Raw genomic sequence first — 22,568 nt, forward strand, 5'->3', positions numbered from 1 at the left:
GTGAAGAGATAAAATACAATCAGCATTTTTTATATAAAGTGACCTGCAATTCTGTCTTTCTTACAGTCCAGCAAAATAATGTTTGGACTGTGCCAGGCTTTAGACACACAGACCTCTAGTCCAAAGGGATCAGGTTCACACAGCTGTGTTTGTTTTAACTTGTCCAACAACATTGTATTGAAAATCCAGTGGAACTTTGCCGTACATTGCAATGTTGTCTCTTAAACAGAACTGTGAGGATACCTTATTTGCATTTTGAAGAGACTTCCATGCCTCCTCCCACCACTCCGCAAGCCCCACACTCTGTAGGCTCAGACCGTAGAATGGAAATATCTCCAGTAGAATATGCAAACCCATCTCCATGCAAATCTGCCCGAACCCTTGTCCCAAGGTGAGAGTTAAACACATTAGCCCGAACGGAAAAATCAGCAAGACCGCCCTTTTACTTATCTATCCAAGCATCTCTAGAGCGGGCAAACAAAGGTCAACAAAAGTGCGTACTTCACCAACATAGCCGCAAAATGCATACTTCATCAACATAGCCGCATCTATGAAGGAGTATATAAAACAATGACATTTAAGATCTATTCGCATTCATTTAATCTGAATGGAGATCATTTACTTAGTTTTACTTCTTAACAAGCATTGCAATTGTCAATTGGTCAAGGTTGTATGTCAATACAACTCAGTGTTTACACCGCACTACCATTACAATGCTGGTTTTACAACGCAAGTCGTTACCACGCTTTCGCTGTAAGGTGCTGGACTTAGGAATAGTAAGATTTACTATTCCAACACCAGCCTACGTACAGTAGGGAAGATGTTGGAATAGTAAATCTACTATTCCTTAGCCTAGAGCGCCCTCCAGCGCAAGTCGTTACGACTTGCGTTGTAAAACCATCGTTGTAATGGTAGTGCGGTGTAAACACAGCGTCGTAATGGATGTTCCCCATTGGTCAAGCTTATCCTTGCACTGTCTAGCCAGACCTAAAAATCTATGTAGAACATTGACTGCCCTACTCTCATGTGTGCTGCTGCCAGGGAACAGCAACATAAATTATCTAGTTATCTAAGACACTTTAATAGCTTTACAATGTCATGTGTGTGCCCCTGAAAGTTCAAACTCAAGTAGCTGGATAAATAAGATGATCACAGCTATGTGGAGGGCAGGCACTTTTTTGTGGAAGCACACAACGTCTGCCCAATCCAAACAGTACTCCATGCTCCCAATTTATACGACTGAGCCAAAGACCCTCTCTTGTAATGCTCACATAATTGTCTGGCGACAGCTGAGCTGTCAAGCCCGACCATGAAAAGGGTCCAGGAAGGACAGCGAATTAGCAAATAAAATCACTCAGAAAAGGCCATGAGGGGTGGAGTGGGAAAATCTCACGGTGGAGTGATTACTTTGATGGGCCATTTTACGTAAACAAATTGCAGATTGCTGAGGGTGACGTCACAAGATTTAAAATGGAACCCTGCAAATGGTGATTCACTCTCGTAAATTTGGATACAAGCAGTGTTGAAACACACTTGCAACATTTGTGTTGCGTGTGTAGTAACGAAGGGAGAAACTTACATTAACACCAGAGGGAATTAAGCAACACACTGATTTTACACGATTGCCGTTTATGTAAGCAATAAATAAAATCAAATTCTTCACCTCTTCAAATTACGGGCCACTTCGCCGTTTTCTTATTACAAAATTACCAATAGGTTGCAAGGCCAATTTCCTTTATTTTTCTTTAAAAAGGTTTATTCATGAATAGGATCAGCTTGTAGAAGCCACTTCAAATGATTTATAGACAATGCATGTGCTGGATATGGTGTCGCAATCTGCTTTATCCATTTCTCCACTGCTGCCAAAGCCTTTCCTTAAGGTGGGCAGGAGCACAATCTGTCTGCTCCCTTTTGTTTTACACAAGCAACAAAAATGTTGCAAAATATTTTGCTCTTTTTTTTTTAACCCGTTCAGAGTTTCTGCAAGTGAGTTGTTCTGAAGTGCCTTCGTGAAAGTAACCACAAATTGGCAACACTGGCAATAAAACCAACTTAAAATATGTATTCTTTTCTTTGGTGAGAAAAGTTTTTCATAACACTCATGGATGGGGTTCGTGAGCAATTCTCGGCTCCATAAAACCGATAAAGATTTCCTCTTAGTCTATGGATGGGTGAGGGATTGGGAAAAGCTACAATCTCACCACCTCGATACTCCAAGATCTTCTGCGGGCAGAAGTTAGTGGAGCACAAAATCATCATAGGAACGGCCACAGACAAGGACAGGGTGATACTGTGGTGAGGGCTGCTCTTGCTGGAGCAGTGTCACCAAGAAGGGGTAGGGTAAGATGATGGCTGTCTGTCCCACTGGTCTTGCAGAGGTTGGCAGGACAAGTAGGTCCAGGCCCCTGGACTTGCCTATCTTGAGGTGAGGGCCCAGTGCCAGTGGCGTAGGAAGGCAGGTGCGGTGAGTGTGAGCCGCTCGGGTGTCATCCCTGAAGGGGGTGACAAAATATCACGGAGGGGGGTGACAAAATGTCAAAATTCAATTCCCCCATCTCTCACCTGCAGTCTTCAGCGTGGCACCGTCGCGGGGTGGCAATCCGTAGATTCGCCAGCCAACCCCACCCCCCCTTCAAGGAGTTCTGCAGCGGGGCAGCAAACGCCCGCCTCGGGCTGTCTCAGGTCTAGCTCCGCCACTGCCCGGTGCATCAGATTGAGGGGCTGCAACCTCATGGTGATAGACCCTCACTATTGACCTGATATCACATTCCGGTGGCAGGAATATTTCCCATCACTGCCCACAATTGATTTCAAGTTTTCAGAACAAATTCACGACCTTCATTTCACACACGAACAAGCATTTGCAATGCAATAGGTCTCGTATTTGCAAGAGTTTAAGCTATTGCATTGTAAATGTCAATGCCTTTTATTTATATGTTTTGATAATTAACAAATAAATAAAAGGCATTGTCATTTACAATGCCAATAGGTCAAACTGTTGTAAACGCGAGAAGTATTTCACTTCAAAGAAGCGGCCGCCATTGTCCCAGGCTGCATGGAAAGAGAGCACGCATGGCATGCTGAATGTTGTAGGAAGGCATGTCCTGCCTGCAGTGGGAAAAATTAATTAAAGAAAATAATGCTTACAGACTAAATAAGACATACCGTGTAACAACTGCAATGAAAGGGCCATTCCTCATGGGAGGTTACAAATGAAGACAAGGTGGTACTAAGGAGGGAATAACAAGCCAATTAACAAATCAGAAGCCATCGTTTACGAAGGACAATGACACAAGCCAATGACAAATATGGGCAGAGAGTGGGTGGGGCTTCAAGTCCATACTCCAATACAGCATGTCTCGCAAATCAGCGCATGTGCTGCCCAGGCTCGACTTAAAAATGACACAAAAATCTGAGTCGCTAGACTACGCGTCTACACACCCGCCTATTTTTCTTTAAAGTCACTCTTGTAAACCCTTGCTCAAAGGGAAGGGTTTATGAAATAATCCACCATTTCCTGGTTTTCGAAGCAACCTCTCTTTGCAGTTGTGCAATTGCTTGGAAAAAATATATAAGGCTATTTATAAAAGCTAGCATGGAAAAAAAGTTGAAAAAGGGTAGAAGGGAAGGGATCCACAGTAAGGGAGCCAAAGTGGAGGATGTAAACCCTTGCTGTAGGTAAGCAGACAATAGCTTTTTCTCTTAGGAAATTATTTAAATGTATACAAACATTTGGTTATAATTTATCTAGTGCAGGGTTTTATGACCTTGACCTTGGATCCCAGTCACAATGTACGATTAGCAAGCACTTCCATATGTTCACATCATCTCCTAGAAGATAGCTACATCTTCTACTGTATTGGACAAGGCAATGGTGTGGTTAAAAAGGTTTGTGAGGCTTTCCCCATGCTATTTCTGTGAAAAAAGCATGGGAAAATCTACTGAAAGAAGCCCAAATGTCTACAGGAGAAAGAAATAAAATCTGCAGAAATATGGGGAGGAATAATATTATGGTTCATTGATCAGTGGAAAATAAAGCGAAAAGTACATCAAACTTATTTACTAGTATTTATTTTCAACATTCCAAAATATTTAGAAAACAAGCCAATTGAAATATTTGGGGTTCTGTCTTTACCCCATGTGTCTCTTCATCTACCCTTTAAGAGTCATGATATCAAGTTGACAGCTTTGTCAGGAGTCTTGTTTATTCCTGAAGACATGATATCCCTTGTATTCGCCTCCCTAAGGTGCCCCTTTGTCTGTTTGCACACCCAGCAATGCACATGTGCATGCTGTATTCATTTGCATGGGACAGGAGTCGCTTGAGGGCTGAGTGAATTGTCCTACTTGGTCGAGCCAACCTCACCGCTTATCTATTACTAAAATGAAGGAGTCAACTAGTCAGTTCTTGAAATTTTGGTAGTCTTATGGCAATAGCTGCCACTGTGAATTGGCCCAGGTCATTCATTATGTTTGTCTGATATTTCTTCACTTTTATCATTGCTGAAAATTCAGGCAGGAAAAGGAAATCTGCAAGTAATTTTCTTTGTTTCAGAAATTCTGCAATTTGCTAAACATTAAAGAGGGTTAGACGCCTGCCGGGAACGAATACAAATATTCTTTTCTACAGGACAAGGATCTGGACTGTTCCTACTAATAACCTCTAACTACTACTGCTCCTGCCCGTGAGTTTTCTAGAAATGGTGGGCCTCTGCTACAGAGAGCTTCGAGTTGACCATGCTTCCATGGAGGCAGCCAATGGAGAGTCAACAGTACAGGCGTCATGGAGTTAAAAGGGCTGGACTAAGAAACCGATATCAGCACCAGCAAAAATATTAATGGCAGCCCCAAACTCAGAGCTCTGCGACTAGTTGGGGCCATGGGTGAGTCATGGCAGCCTATCCTGCTTCGAGAGGTCGCGAGCCTGAGGACTAGAGAACTGCCAAGAATAAAATCGAACTATTTCCAAAAATAATGATTGAAAAATTTGAATCAAGCCCAATAAGCTGAAATCTCTCAATCTATGACACTGATAGAGTCTAATCATTCTTAAAAAACGGAAATTCCACATCAACTTCTCTGAAATAGCCTCAAAGAGGCACCAGAAAAGACCATATTAGCGCAATAAGGATGTAAGTACATCAAAGGAGATCGCCCTCTGATAAAAAAAAAGATTTATATTTATCTGAGGTGTGCAATAATGAAACAATGGGACAGATGTACTAAGCAATTTTGCAATCACAAACCATGCAATTTGTAAAGTTTGGGGATTTGCCACCAGAACATGTCCATTTCCAAAATAAAACAACTTTTTTGCGATCCAGAAATGTTTTTCTGATTCGCAAATTGGTTTTTTTGACACATACCTATCCACAATTTGAAGGGCAGTGGAAGGGGAGTACCTTCCAAATTGTAATTCGGTATGGTATGTGTCAATGGTATGCAACCACATTTGAGGGTGCAAAACATTTACCAGTGACAGATTTCTCAAAGAAAGTGGTAACTCAGTTGCAAAAGGTAAGGGGTACTTTTGATCCCGGTACCCTTTGGGAATCACGTTGGCAGCATGGCGTGGGGGGGGGGGATAATACAGTGGCGAAGGGGACCACTGGCTGCTCTCGCTGATGTTTCCCAGATGGAATTCGGGCTAGTTAAAAACAACAACTAAAAACTTTATGGTAGCTTATAAACCGGTGCCCACACCACAGCCCCCCCACTCCTCTCAAACTGATACTTTCCAGCCCCATGCCAAATGACTTTGTGAGAGCCCGCACATATACACACACCTACAGATAACCTGAAGATCACCCCCCAACCCGCTATCCCCCCCTTATTCTTACTGACCAGGCTAATCCCCTGTTTGCAAAGCGACTGCCACCCCAGGACATACAAAGCTCAAATGCGTCCAACTACCACTGACAGTGTTTGCCTGTGTTCCCGGTTATGATGCATGCGGCATGCATTACACCAATTACCTTGAGAAAAAAAGGATGTATACATCCACTGTGATTGGCGTTGGAAAATGAACAACATTCATATGCAAAACACCCCTGATATTCTTCACTAAGAATTGTGGTAAAAAAAACACAACAACAAAAAACGGCAAGGCACATTCATGCACCAACCAATATGGACATTCAGAATGAAATAGTATTCTGTGGTTACCAGCCTTATATTATGAAGTCTGTTCATTACAATATGAAAGCGGAGCACCACAGGGGAAGGCCCTATTTCACAGGCTATCGCTGACCTCAATGTACCAACAGAGTAAGTATGGAACAGCTTCAGGTTGGCTTTTAACCACACCAGCAGTGAGACAGTATGCAGGTGAGGACCAAAGAAGCCAGAACGGACTTAAGGCGGGAACAAGGAGCATTAATCTTGTGTTAATAAGGACGAGCGAAGGAACAGTAGTTTGGAAGTCTAAAGCAGTGAAAAAAATTAAGCACAAAGAAAAAGAAAAAGTGAAAAGGGTAGAAGAAAAAGTAAATAAAGGTTCACACTCAAGTTAACCACGTGCAAAAACAACAATGCTAAATTTAAAACTATATGTTCTATGCAATGACATCTTGAGCATTTACGGGGCCCAGGGTAAGACATTTTTGTGGGGCCCCTATTTGCAACCAAGAATGTTACCGATTTCCTAGTAATTCTCACTCACATGATGACAAACTATATTGAAGTATACGTTAGATTTCTGAAACCACAGCAAACAAAAATGGTCACAAGATGAAGCTGCCAACTATCTGCTGGCCAAATAGAACAAAAGAATACTCTCTTGAACAAGCAGTCATCATGCCATGTGTTTTTGCACTTGGATTTAGATAGCTTGTTTCCTGCAACAATATTTTAGGTGGAATCAATTGTCTAACCTGCCTGTTCCTCCTTGGTAATGAAAGCACAAACCTCTTCCCATCAGTGGCTCCAGAACCGTTCGTCATCTACACTGATTTCTGCAGTGAACAAAGGCATCGAAAAATAACCTTAGAGTGGCCCAAACAATGTCCTCAAGAGCTTGTCCTTCCAGGTTTCTGACACACTGCTGCTTAATCTGACAGTGAACAGCATATGCCTTTTTTGGCAAGAGGATAAAGATACAAGAGAAGAAGAGGGAAATTCCATCCTAAAGAGGAAGTAAGTTTGGATTAATAAAAAAAATATCTGCTTGCCTTAGGCCTAGACTATGTTCCGCATTGGGGTCATTCAAACTGTGTTTTTTGATTCGCCTGATCAGGGGCGGCCTTAGGCATGTGCAAGCTGTGCACCTGCACAGGGCCGCCAAACCCCAGGGGCCACCACACCAATATATATCCTTAATGTAATAATCCTCTGAGGATTGATACATATTTGCGTGGCGGCCCCTGGCAGGGATTTGGCGGCCTCCGGCTCTGTTCCACTTCCAAACACCCCCCCCCCTCCTCCCCTCCCCCTCTTCACTGGCCTCCACGCTCCACCCCGCCCGGACCCCCTCTTACGGGGCCCCCTACCTACGCTCCCTGCCCAGGGCCGCCATGAGCCTAGAGCCGCCCCTGGCCTGATGCAGTGCTACTTATGCAAAAAAAGCAAAAATAAACGTGTTTTATTGTGTTCTATCTCCATAAATATTGTCAGGATCTTTCTGATTGCAGCTATTAGATCTTCAAATTCCTAGAAGAAGGCTGCGCTAAAGGTCTTTAATCTGCTTCTCTGAAACTGCACTCAGAGTCAATTCCTTCTCAACATATATGACAAACATATAATCAGCCTATTTGACAAAGGATTATTTTAGACATTTCAAAGACGGGTATAATAGCACATTTTAGTAGGAACCATATAGAGGGCCTTTGAGACTGCCCCATGCCTACCTCTTTACAAAAACGAAGAACTTTCAGTCAAAAATTAAATATACAGACACCCACCAGAAGAACGTCCTAGCAACTCAAATGTGGATAACTACAGATATCCCCATCCCCCGCAAAACCCCTCAAATGTAAATCTCTATCCTCCTCAAAGGAAAACCTATAGTCGTATACAAATCGAAAATGTTATCTAGATCCAATGAGAAAAGCAATAGAAACCCACAAAAATATAGAACCTTCCTCAAAAAACTACTGTCAACATTAATTAGGACACTCTAAAAGAATAAGGTAAAACAAATATTACTAAATTTGCAGGTTAAAGACACCTCGAAAGGGGAATTATGGCCATGCCCACAAAAGATCATTAAAATGGCCAAAAAGATAACTACAGCCCCCATAAAACAAACATTTGTAAACGCAATAGATCTGGCATGTTCTGTCAGCCATTTGTCTTTGTAAATTATTGTTGTATCATGATTTTTGCAAAATGTTGTGTTACAAACGTTCTGTGCCTACACCAGTCCAAAAAACTCGATTGGCTAAAAGCAAAAATATTTTGTGGTCACAAAAGCACATATTGCCATAGTTGTATCTGGTATGGTGGTGAACTACTTTGTGTGCGGTAGTGCTCCTTGTGACAGAGCAGAAAGCAGTCACTCACAGTACAGATAGCAAATAGATGAAGTGGGTTGACCCACTGCTCCATGCTGGATGCTGCAGCGGGGGCAAGAAAAGTGTAAGCAATACAATAACAGAATCTATGAAGAATGCTAGTCGAAGGCCCCTAAAAGTAGACCTAATTTATCCTCTCAAAATAAGTCAGATTACAAAAATCGCCAATGATATAACCTCAAATAACACCTATTCGAAGATATGCAATTCAAGCCGCTTGATGACATAATTGTGGGGCATTCACATGCAACCCTAAAAGTGATATTACAAAGGAGACTCCAGTACTCCTCAACCACATGTTTACATGGTTTTGCCCCTCAAATACGTTTTTTTGTTTCTATCCTGGTGACGTATTTGCCCCTTACTGATAGTTTGTCTGGTTTATACATTTATTAAGAACCACTTGCAACTTACACCACTTGGGGGCATATGTAGGTAATTTCATTTTGCGATTCCCAAATAGCGATTTTTAATGAATCGCTATTTGGGAATAGCAAAATGGAATGTAAGTAAAAATTCACCATTTTTTTTGCGAATCTCTGACATTCCTTATTTGCGATTAGCAAATTGCGAATCGCATTTAAGGAATGAGTGTCCCATTCATTCCTATGAGCCAAAAGGCCCATAGGAATGAATGGGGATACATTCTCAAATTGCAATTTTCTGTGTGAAAATCGCAATTTGAGAATCGCAATTCCAAGGGTGCCAGGGTGTCCAAAGGACACCTGTTGCACCCCTGGAATGTGCCTGTAAGTACATGTGGCGCACATACACGCCCTAAGGGCATGTATGTGCGCCACATGGCCCTTTGAATTTAAAAAAAAAAAATCCTTTTTTCGAAGGAAATCACAAAATACCATCTACTTGAAGTAGGTGGTATTTTGCGATTCCTTATGCAAAAATCGAAATTTTTAAATCACCCCTACATAGCAATTAAGGAATCACAAAGTTGTGATTCCTTAAATGCTATAAGCAAAATAAGGAATCGCAATTTTTTGCGATTCCTTATTTTGCTAAGTGGCACCTACATATCAAAACGCCGTTTGTGATTCGCAAACGCCGAAATTCGCCGAATTTTGGCATTTACGAATCGCAACTGGCTACCTACATATGCCCCTTGTTTCTACACATGGCCACAGAGGTCGCCATGATCATAAAAAGTTGGAGTCATGAATGGGGCAGAAGTATTCTTGCCTCTCTCCCACAATCAATGCTCCACTTGAAAGCTTTATAGGGATTGTAGAAAATGCTCTGCTCAGATCAGCTGATGGGTAGAGAACCTGCTGGGGTCTCCAGGCATTAAAGTTGGGGTCCTTCTGGAGCTTCTGATGAGGATACGAGCACAGATTCTGCTTCCAAAGACCAAGGAGTCAATTATGTTAAAAGTCATCATCTGCAATAACCCATGCTATGCTCCAAACAGCATAACACTGCATAGAGTCTAAACAAGATACACCATCAATGCACTCCGAAGACTTATGCATATGTGCAACCCTGGAAGTTGTTTTTTGTCCATACCATACATGGCATTTTTCATTTCTGAAGCAATAGCACCCTCTGCTACCTGGTCAGTTATAATCCAGCACATTGCAATTATTATGGTCAGTTTAAAAAGATGTTTCACTTGTAGAACATGGTTAAAAAAAGTCCAAAACAGTCTAAATTTGAAAGCTACGTGTTGCATATGTCACCAACCATCACATTTCCTATAAGCAAATGCTATGAATAGTAAGCCTTCCATTTCCTAAACTGCACATTAACCCTGTACACTACTCTATTATCACCTATTCTGACAGCATATGTTGTTGAAAAAAGTACACTGTATAAGACAGTAAGAGCCAGCTATTAAGGCTTTTTTTCACGGTAGCAAACATTCTATTCAGAAAATCAAGACATTTGTTAAAGAAAAAAGACCCTTTTGCACTTATCACACCCAAATTGCGATTCTATAACATGTAATTGACTATTGAAAGGGGTGTATTTAGGGTGTCCCATGCAAATAGCGATTTGGAAAGGGATGTATTAATGTTTACCGACCTAAATCTGAAAGGTAGTGCTAAACCCTTCACAAAATGGGAAGGGGTGCCAAGGGTTCCCTTCCCCTTTATTAATGTTGACAAAAACATTTTTAAGAACAGGCAATGGTCTCAAGGAATCTTAAAACAATTTTGTTACATTTCTGATTTTGTTTTAAAATGCATCTTGATTTCCTTTAAGGAAACTAACTGCATTTAAAAAATGTTTGCTTTATTTAAAAGTAATCTGAGGCAAGGTGATCTGACTGCAGCATGCCACCGTCCTTGTGATGCAGCAAATCATAGTGGGTCGCAATTTGCAACCAACCTTATTATTATTCATGAGGTAGGTCGAACTGCAACCCACAGTCCACTATTTTGAGAAATCATCTATTAGTACATAGGTCAATTTGCAAAATATCACACTCGCCGCAAATATATTGGTCACAAATTGTGATCAGTATTTTGCGGCCAGTGTTTACCTCTGGCCCTAAGTTTAGCCTTGATCTGTTTTATACACAGAAACAAAAAAAAATGTTTAAGCATGTTTTTTTGAGTATCTTCCATTTTTAACAAATCTAATCAGGAGAAAGTTTAATATTTTCAAAACACACTGAGACAACCAGTTAACCATACATTTCTTTACATTGAACTAGTAAATTGATCATAAATATACTACTATCGCTAAATTTGCAGGCCTTATATTTAGTCTCAGAAACATAGGTTTCAGAAGTGTGTGGTCCTGTTTTTACACGTATGTGCAGTTTCTGTTTAGACACTGTGTTTTGTAAAGTAGTTTATGTAAGACAGTAAAAGCAGTGTATGACTTTATCATGACTATATCACTCTACATCTCACAATTAGGTTTACATGCCCAGGCTATCATCTGTGTAGTCAGTTGTCATTAACTGATTAGCTTAATTTTGAGGTGGTGTTTTCCCCAGTAAAGGAGGCAACGACGCTCAACATCCTGTGATTCTGGGCAAATCACAATCTCCCCATGGCTAACAAAAATTAATGTGTCCTTATGTAACACAACTGGCGCTGATGTAAAGCCCTCTAATACCTTCGGGTCAAGTTTGTGCTATATTAAGCTCCGGAAAAAAAATACTAAATAAAGTAGAAATGCAAAATAATAAAAATCTCAAAATGTGTTATGAAACAGATTAAAATGTAATAAACAAAAAATTCCACTAAAACGACAAAAATTCAATAAGGGGAACTGGAGTTATGGATTTTTAAAGTTTTAAGTGGCAATACCACCAAGAAGGATATAATGCCAATGAGACTCAATGGTTGCAGTAGACCATAAGTGCAATTGGATGCTGACAGCTATTAAGGGAGGGTTAGATATACTAATCAGGTTCAAAGATTTTACCTTCTGACTTAAGTCCTAAGTCCTCATCCACCATAGAGGTGTAATTCTAAAGCCCCCCAGGACCTAATGGGAGGCATGTAAATCACAGGGTATTGGGCAGAAGCATGAGAGTAGGGTCCAGTCCAGGTCCAGTTCCCACTACTTAGATGGACATTTGCAGGAAAAGGTCTCCTGTAGTTTGTTGTGACCCTGTAGGTTTAACAGGAGGTCAGCCTTATGGCCCTTGGAGTCCACTTCTTTGTCCTGGGTAAATGAGAGTGAGCAGGTCCAATCCTACAGGGCTCTTTTCAGACAGCGTGTTTAGTCCTCTTCTGATCTCCCTCAGGTCCAGGAGTGTTCTAAAGTGGGTGCCTGGAGATGCCACACTTTGGTCATTTTCAAGACGGTTGAAGCCTTCGACCAAACTCAACTTGAGCTCTGAGGGCCGGGTGAGTCTGTTGGAAGGGTACTTGGGTAATCCTAGTGTATTCTCCAACATCTAACTCTACAATCCATTTTGAGGCAGGTCCTGTACGCACAACAGCCGCAGAGACAGACTTCTGGTAGAACAAGGCAGAGTTTTCAGCAACTATAGAGGGGATAGACAAATTTGTTTTGGCATGCAGATTCCCTCCTTTGAAGTGTGCTCCAAATATTATATATAAACCCACCAGTCTTATCAAACAGGATTGACACAGTAATGTCACAAAGGGGCCCACTGGGTTTGGGGCCTGTTTGGCTGAGGGGGCAGGGGGGCGAGGGAAAAGAAGGGCCTTGCCCAAGTGCCAGGTAACATTTGCATGTGACAGGAGAGGCTCCAAGTAACATACCAAAAACCCTAGCAGACCTATAATGCAGGATGTGACATTCAACCAGGATTTGACACTCTAATGTCAAAAAGGATCCCCACAGCCCAACCCTGCATATTTTGTCTGATTCAAATGGCTCATGTCTGACCAGTCAGGACAGCCAATTATTTAGTCCTAGGATCAGGTCTATTCAAATGTTAATAACTGACTAGTAGAAGGTGTAGGGCCGAATGCCGATTTAGCATCCAGAGACATCAATTCCTTTTCCAAAACATTTATTACAAATATGACTTCATCAATGAATTGGGCTTGTAATAAATATTTCAGGAAGTCAAAATATAAAACATGTAGCTGTTTCCTAGCCAGAGACAACATTCATTAAACTTAATATTGCATCCCAATTCTTTCCTATGGAACAGTCAACCCTGTTCAGTTAAACTAGCTTTTAGGGCCTTTTCACAGTAAGGACGTTTAATATTAACTTTTCAAATATCCTACTTATAAATGCCATGGACCGTGCCCTATGGGTAGTCGTTTTTTTTGGGGTGAATTACTATTAAATAAAAGGAAGGTGTAGGTCTGTTGATAGGGGGTTAGTTTGACAGGTGGAATTTAGGGTCACATGTACAACCATTTCCTTTTGCAACTTAATTTTCTGACTCGCAAAATAGGGTTTGTACATTGTAAAATGCATTTTACCGGTCGCAAATGGTCTGATGGGCCGTTTGCGTCTGGCAAAATGCATTGTACATCTGGCCCTTCCTGTTTAAAACTGCACAGCCAGCCTGCAATAGTAGGTCTGAGACATGCTGAACAGTGTCACTGCAGTGGATTGCATAATGAATACTGCACCTTCACTGGTAGCATTTAATTTACATGCCCTGCATACACTTGGTTCCATATACCAGGACTTTGAGGCAAATTTGGTGTATACCAATTTTGCCATATTGAAAGGAGGAGCACAAGCCCCGTACCCATTGTTAGCAGAGGCAAAGTGCACTGAGTTCTATAGCCGGTAAAATTAAGATTAAGCTAAAAGGTAAAAATAACTCTGAGGTGACCCTGCAGAAAACGCAAATTTCCAGCTGAGACCAAATGACAACTTTCTTTCCGCGAGTCCTATAATCTGGCATCGTATATCACTCGAGTGCCAAGTAATGTCTTGTTGAGCAAGTATCAGGCCTAGCGGTAACAGTGCCTTTGCAGAGTGGTTCACTTCTTTGTCTTTAAATGTGTGTAGAAGAATGGATTTTGGAGTATAGGAGATTGGTCAAACTAGTACCCATGCCAGAGTGTCAAGTACGCTTCCTGAGAAGCACTGGATCATTGTGCAATCCCAAACAGTGCGGAGAAAGTATCTGTTGAGATATAGCATCTCAAGAACATTGTGGAGGTTTCAACTATAGGCCCATTTACCTGCTGCCTTTTTTCTCAAAAGTTCTTGAAAAGGACGTTAACTTAGTATTAACGGAATATGTGGAAGTGAACCATGTCCTCCATGGTAGCCAGTCAGGTTTCAGAGGCTCTCTTAGCACTGAAACAGCGCTATTGGAAGTCTCAGAAATTATTAAAACACAGCTGGATAAAGGGTGTAGCGATGTGGCGATATTACTGGACCTGTATGCAGCCTTTGATACCGTGCCCCACGACCGCCTCTTGCATAGATTGTCAGAGTGTGGTTTTGGGGGCAGGGTATACAAATGGTTCTCCTCTTTTTTGAGTGAGCGGCAGCAGGAAATTTGGTCCCCTTCCCTATCAGCCGCAATGCCACCCATGAAGGTGGGTGTTCCACAGGGTGCAATTTTGAGCCCTGTGCTCTTTAACATTTATATGGCCCCCCTTGCTTTCTTAGCAGAGTCGCACGGTGCGAAGATTATCTCCTACACAGATGATACGCAACTGCTGTTCACGTGCGAGAAAGGGCTGAACTTCAGAGGGTGTGAGATTAACAGATGTTTGTCTGAGGTCTTTTCTTGGATGCGATTCAACCAACTAAAGTGCAATACAGAAAAATCCAAAATCTTTTTGGGCTGTCCTCCATGTGAGGAGTGGAACCAATGGTGGCCCGGTACATGTCTCCCCCCTCTGCTCCAGTTAGTTTGGTAAAGAACTTGGGAGTTAAATTGGATGCTAATTTAGCGATGAAGACTCAAATGCCTTTCGAGCTTTCCATGGTTCTGGTGCGGTTTATCTGAGAAGGAGGATCCAACATTACAAGCCCCAATGGTCATTGACGTCTTCAGGGTAATCCCTCATGTTCATCTCTAAGTTTGCCTATTCTTGGGCAGGGGGACGTTCTTTTCAGGTTTTAGCAGCACATCTGTGGAATGACTTGCCCTTACATCTCAGACAGGTTCAGAACTTGTTGCTTTTCAGGATACAACCAAAAACTTGGTTGTTTCAGCAATAGCACTCTGGTAGGCAAGGTTGAGTTCATCTTGTTGCGGTTTCGGTGGTTTAAGTGCCGGGAAACTCTATATGAGAAGCTGTGCACTTTATAAATACCTATTTTCATTTCATTTCATTCACATCATATTTTGTAAAGCTGGGCTCACGGGCAATATACTATATGGAGATTTTCGAAGTGGATGAGGTAGAGTGTGCAGGAATATCCACCTCACCAAAATAGATTACGGTATCTTGTTAATCTGCTCAAAACCAATTGTTACTTTTGTGGCAGGTGGAAGATCTGCCAGAAGCTTGCCTGAGTATAGGAAAATGGACCCCCAATTTCCATCTCACTGTGCAAAATGCTGGATCTGTGCTTGAGACATATAACCATTCTCTAAGGACCAGTAGGAGGGAGGTCCAGTAGTATGAAACTAAGGGCCTGATTTCGACTTTACAAACTGGTTACTTCATCACAATGGTGACAGATATCCGGTCTCCCAAAATATAAATCCCATAGGATATTTTGGGATTTATATTTCGGCGAATGGGATAATCATCACCGTTGTGATGGAGCAGCCCATTAGCCGAATCTTAAATCAGGCCCCAAGTCTGGCATGTTAAGTCCTCTATCATGTAGATTTATAGCATTATTCCTGGCAGTATAAGGGTGTCCCAAAGTCCCACAAGAATCTCCACAGCATGGCATTAAGGGTGCAAAGCTACAGGAACACGATGAGAATTGCTTTGGAGAAGACATCACAAATTTGGTAGGGAGATAATTTAGACAGTAGGGACATGTCTGGTCAGTGACAGAGAGAGTGCACACCAGTGATCCAAGTGAATGCCGTGAATCTACTTTGTCCTGAAGAAGGTGGGGTAAACCAGCTGCACACCACAAAAATTCTGCATTGACAACTTGCAATATATAATTTTAGAATCGGTGTAATATGATTGTTTGTGTTTATTAACTTATTGTGATATTGTTTTTTATATCGGCCCATGGAACAATAAGCAACATTATGATTTAGACTAATAAAATTTGATTATTATGTATATATAGTACAGTACCGAAAGGGTGTTAACATATAATGAGAGATGGATTTTAAAGGATATGATGATTTTTAGATCATGAATTGTGCTTGATAGTATTCAATTTGATTACATTTTAGATTTTTGTGAGATACTATGACATTGTGATATTTTATATATTAAGACTTTATTTTATAAGATTATTTAATAAAAGACAGATATTTTTGCATCAAATAGGTCTCTCTGTATGGATGGGTGGATGAAAAATTGTTGTATGATTATCTCCCGAGAAAGAAGAGGGTTGATGGGTGTGTTACCACGTATGTGATTCAGAAAGAGGGACTCATCATTGTTGTGAAATATCTAAACCCTGTCCCTTTTGTTTGAAGAGTTCCTCCCATATATTATTGGAGTTAATCTATCAGGGCCACCATTATTGGGCGAGATAGTTGCTGCAAACCTATTATATGGACACCTAGCTACTTGAAACCATGAGATTAGCATCCAAGGTCTGTTCACACAGTGGGCTGCATACATGTAAGAGGATACAATCAGTCCAATTGCCTTCAAGTACCAACATTGCACGGACACAGTTGTGGAGCTGCATTACACAGTGACTTCCTACAGCAGGTTGGCTAAAATATATAAGAATATCATCTACATCTAGGGAGTCTGTCCTCTGTTGCCTTCCCACTCAAAGTCAGATATCTCCTCACCAGTTCTCAAGATCAGAGCCATGGGCTTTATGGCAAGGTGAAGGAGCAGCAAGAGATCACCTTTATGTATTTAAAAAAAGTATATCATTGTGTACCTAGCTAAGCCATATTTATGGAATTTATAGTAAAATACAGGAATTGTTAAATTATTCTATAACACTAAAGGGTATCCTGCATCCAGGAGTATTGTTGAAGACTCGTGTCTTACGGGCTACGCCCTCCTTTTTGGAAACCAAATGGTTTTCTTTGTTAGTCCCTCACCAACTCTATTAGTGGCATGCGTCATCATCTGTCGCATCGTGGTCACTAAAAAACAGGATGGGCTTGAACATATTCCAGGGAACACTCTAGTGATAACTATAGCCCAGGGTCTTGTAGAAGAACAAAAATACCTTAAACAACCAAGGTATCATGTTACCCTGTTAGTCTGTCGACATGTTTCAGCCATCAATATAATGGCCTCCTGCGTCCAGGGTTTTTATCAGGACAACATAATGCCCTGTAGTCTGCTTTATGTCTACCTATCTATTTAGGTGGGACAAAAAACATGCAAGACAAACATGGACTTGTAGGGTTTGCTCACCCAATTGTTGAGGAAATTATATTTTGATTTTCTATTTGGGAACCATATAATGCAATATGGGGAGAGGTCTGGGGCATTATATCCCCACATTGGTTTTCTAGTCATACTTGAACAACACTATTGAAAGGGATACCTTGGTTGTTTAATGTATTTTATATTGCTCTGCAAGGGCTATACTTCTTTCTGAAGTGCTCCCTAGAATATGGTCAAGCCCATCCTGTTTTTAGGGACCAGGATGCGACCCGTTGATGAAGCATGCCGCTAAAGAGTGGGTGATGGTCTAACCAATGAATCCATTTGGTTTCCAGAAAGCAGGATGTAACACGTAAGACACAAGTCTTCAACAATACTCCTGGGTTTGGGATACCCTTCTGAACTCTTGCAATGTTATTCCGGTATGGAAGTACCCCTTTTTGACATGGTCACCCCCACTTCTTGCCTGGTATTTAACACAATTTTGGAAGACATGCATAGGGCTCCTGCTATCCAGGTCCCTCCTGCCAGATTTATTTCCTTGAAACTGTACAACTGTTCTCCAAATTGGCAATGCCTTTAGCATCCCTGTAAGTCCCTAGTAAATGGTACCCTTGATACCTAGGGCAGAGAGGCTAAACAGGGTTCCTAAGGAATACAGCATGTATTGTGCCACCCTAAGGGACCCCTCAGCACACTCATACAAATTGATATTGCAGGCTGTGTCACATAGTGCAGAGAAAAGTTGAAACCCGACATGGCACACTTGCTGTGTGCCATGTCTGCAGACACTGCAGATAATATAAGTAAGTCACCCATATAGCAGGCCTTAAAACCTTAAGGGAAGGTGCATTACATTACATGTGAGAACATATCTGCATATGCAGATATGCTGCTGTGATGTCCCTGTTGATTCTAGGACACTGCCAGTGAACAGGGAAGCCATCTTGAGTATATGTACTAAGCATGGGGATTATGAGTTTCCCAGCTACATAATGGCTTCACTGAAACTAGAGATGTTTGGTATCAAACATCTTGTATGAATAAGCCCACACTGATTCCAGTGATGGAGTTAATAATATATGAACCCAGAAGACACCTTAGAGGTGCCCCATGAAAACCTACCATGCTCTAGTGTACTGGCTGACTGGGGTAGACTAGCCTGTCCCCCTGTAGGTGAGAGCCCGCTCTCTGAGGGCAGAAACAAAGCCTTTTCCACCGCGAGGTGTATGATGGACATCAGCACCACAGAGACCTACTTTCAAAATAGCCCAGCTGTCCTGATTTCTGTACCAACAAATAATCAGGTGGGGAGGGATCACTTGTCCTGCGTGAACCAGGGTATGCAGGAGATCGTACAATGGTGTCTCCAAATAAAAACCCTCATGCACGTGTTGGGTAGCGTGGTAAGCGGTATATCTTGGTTCTCCGCTCTTTGAACACGTGTGTGCATAATCATCGGGTTAGTTTCGGTATGCAGCCTCCACCAGGAGGATCTTACCCTCGGTAAAAACAGTAGTGACCCAGTGATGTGGAGGGAGTGTAGAACAATTAAAAATCCCCCGAAAACCCAGTAGTAGGAATTTTATTAAGTCTGGGTTCGGGTGGATCCCATTTAGGGGAATGCTCAAGTGGCGTGCGCTCTATTGAAAAGATAAGGTTCTCAGGACGCACTAGCATTCAAAAAGATTTAAAATGGCCGACATGTTTCAGCCCTCTATGCCGGGAATCGGACTTTAGGGCTTTCTTCAGGACCCGTGGTGAAAGGTGAAAGTGATACTAGTTTACTAAATTATAGCAAGCAAGTGTATAGAAAAGGGAAATTTTCAACCTGTTTCTTTTTTTCAAGGTCACGATGTACCTGAAATGCACATCAGTTACACCTCCTTCGGGTGTGACAAGGGCTTCGAGGGGGCTAACGCTCCTCTCCTCGCGCCTCGCGTTGCGCTGCAGCTGCCTCTTGGGACCCGGAAGTACCCTCAGCCGGCGAGACTGACAAACGCGAGGGCCTTTAACGCATGGAGCCCAGCAGACCCATCTACTCTGCACCAGAGCGCCCCAACCCTGGTACCTGAGAATCGACTGTCCTTCCAGGACACTTGTGACCCGACCCCTCCTGTTGGGTACTTCTGGACTTGTCCCCAATTCCACCTCTGCAGCCTGTTTTTTTTTTTTTTTACTTTATTTTTCAGTTTATGTAACATATACAAAAACACCCAATTGGCATTGCTACAACGCATGTATACAGTTTAACAACCTCCTTATGGCAATTAGGAACACAGGTATCATCCAGAGAGGTACGGACACATGAGGAACAGCAGACTAGCAGGTAAATAAATAACAACGTGAGGAAGCAGCCAACCACAGCACAACTCCCGGTGATAGATAACTCTAGTGGTCCCCCCCTCCCTCACCATCAGACCCCGACCCCACTAGAGAACACATCTCGCCACGTGCACCATCAGACTCGCTCTGGGAAGACCGCCCCTCTGCAACCTGTTTTTAGGTGCTTTCAAAATATATTAACAATCATGACTGAAAGAACACATTTTGCCATCTTCACCCCGAGGGAGGTACAATCGAGCAAAGTCCCATCACTTTTTTCCAACTCTGTTGTCATCTTACGAAAGTGGATTCACCATAGGCAAAATAGTCAGACACATTTCAATAGGGGAAGTCAAACATGAACAGCTAGTTCACGTCTTCTCTAAGTGAAACCCATTCAATCCGCCAAATATTTCTAGCACCTTTTGCTTCATCAAAGAGGTGTAGGCTGAGTTTCGAATCATTGAGTGAGAGGAAGCTAACAAGCAGGGGCGGCCTTAGGCATGTGCAAGCTGTGCACCTGCACAGGGCCACCAAACCCCAGGGGCCACCACGCCAATATATATCCTTAATATAATAATCCTCTGAGGATGGATACATATTTGCGTGGCGCCCCCTGGCAGGGATTTGGCGGCCTCCCGCTCGGTTCCACTTCCAAACACCCTGACCCCCCTCTTCACTGGCCTCCGCGCTCCGCCCGCCCGGACCTCCACTTCCAGGGCCCCCTACCTACGCTCCCTGCCCAGGGCCACCATGAGCCTAGAGCCGCCCCTGTAACAAGGAGATGTTGTACCACAGTAATTCCTTATTTGACCTCATAATTCACATTTTGAAGACTTCTTTTAAAACAGTTGTAGCACTCAAGGTGTGGTACCACTCACGCAAGACTCAAAAGACCTTCTGTTCATGTACTTTTCTATAACACGTTATTACCATACGCTGGTGTTCCAAATTCTTTTCACCAACAATCAAAATGAACTGAACAAAGAGTTGGGCACTTACCACAAGCTCAATCCCCACGTCTTTGGTAAAACAACCTGGTGATTAAGTGTATTGTACTTAATATCTGACTTGAATTGCAATGAGCATCGTGGGTTCTCAGGTTACCAGTACATTTCTGCAGACTTGTTGCACCTCGACCTAGTGATGAGCTCAAATGCTATGAATTGATTTCAAAGACCAAGAAAAGGGAGGCTGGAGTACATCTCAGTGTTAGTTAATTGATTGTTTACATGAGTACCAACACAGCTACCACAAGCTCTTTGGTCTTGAAGGAACATTGTCAAACAATGAATTACATCAGGATGTATTCAACCCTTTTTCAAATTTTTTAGATCTCCAATTGATCGCTTTCTTCTTCATATTGCAAAATTTGTGCTCTGCAATATGGTGAAGGATGGATTTTTTTCTATTAATCTCAACAACTGGTAAGTACTTTGGCACATTTCATTAAAAAATTTATTTTTTTCTTTGCCATTGCAGAAAGGGAGCAGCAACAGGGCATTTGGCTATGGTCTAGCTCCATAATGACGGAGCTAGTTTAAGTTAGATGTACTTGTGTACCCATCCAATGGGGATTCGACTTGGCAATTCCAGCTGGCCCATGGTTTTGAAATGTGGCTACGACGAATTGCATATGGTCGTCTCTGTATATAATAGCAGAAAAAAGCTCAAAAACGTTGCAGTGCAGATTAATCAGAGTTGGCCCACAATATCTCAAGCACTTGTGACATTTTTCCTTTGTATAATGCTTGGATTTTTCAGAATCCCATTGAGTTTAATGATGTAACATTGATGACAGCACCCCACTATGAAAATGATTCCAGCACCACTGATATGCACTGTCTCCAGTACAGAATTTTTCAGCTACAAATCATTGTTTTCAGGTGTGCTAGACTAGCTGAACAAAAGTAGTAAAACAAGACTGAGAATTAATTGGGTGGCACACTTAGTGCTGCAGGCCCACTAGTATCATTTGCCCTGGATACATTCAGTACCACTATACTAGGTTATTTCCTAGAAGTAAATTACATGTGCCAATTTGTTCAAAACTAGTTTTACCATTTTTAAAGAGAGATCACAAGCACGTTAGCATTGATTAGCAGTGCTAAAGTGCACAGAGTGCTAAGGCCAACAAAATCGAAATTCGGAAAACAGGAGGTTGAAGGCAAAACGTTTGGGAGTGACACTGCAGAGGGGAAGGTCCAACAGAGGCTATAACACCCAGAATGCATTATTTTATTGCAAAAGAGTCTAGGAACGGCCACAGTGTCCATTATGACCTGGGCAGCGGTGGTCACCATAAGGAGATGGAAGACAAAACACATTGTTTTTCCCCAACAAAAGAATCCCAAATATTGCCAAGAATTGCAGTTTGGATGTTGAGCTGAGTTTCTCACTAACACAGGCCCCATCCTGTGCAATTTGCAATATGAAGTTGCACATTCTGCATTCCATACAACCTGGTCTAATAACCTACAAAGCACTAAGGGATGGGCCATATGCCTGCCTTTTTAGTCTTGATAGTTGAGCCACTATCTTCAGCAGGGGTGCCCAGCCTACGTCAGAAAGGGCCACACCTTAGCCAGATTTTCGGGTAGCCACGTAAAAAAACTAAATGTGCATGAAGTGAGTCCAAAAACGTCTAATTTATATAGGCATTGGTGGGCCAGAAAATATGCCATGGATCCCATTGGCCTACATTGGGCACTCCCTATCTAGAGCCTTAAATAGGCATACTGTCTGTACATTTGGAAGACCAAGTGTGCCACTGAAAGGGCATGCATGACAGTGCAGTCTTATTTTACTACACTTATTCCTTCCAGGGTTTAGTTCATGGCTGGCCCATGTGCTCTCAGGT

The 22,568-nt window shown here is 42.1% G+C and overlaps 1 protein-coding gene across 1 annotated transcript in view; it reads right to left on the reverse strand.

The window, feature by feature from the left end:
* The window catches only part of POU2F3 (POU class 2 homeobox 3), a 136,385-nt gene that overhangs the window by 71,328 nt on the left and 42,489 nt on the right, over positions 1-22,568 (reverse strand). The gene's annotated exons all lie outside the window — the stretch shown is intronic.

The sequence above is a fragment of the Lissotriton helveticus genome, chromosome 3_1, assembly GCF_964261635.1.
Source record: "Lissotriton helveticus chromosome 3_1, aLisHel1.1, whole genome shotgun sequence".
Classification (NCBI taxonomy): Eukaryota; Metazoa; Chordata; class Amphibia; order Caudata; family Salamandridae; genus Lissotriton; species Lissotriton helveticus.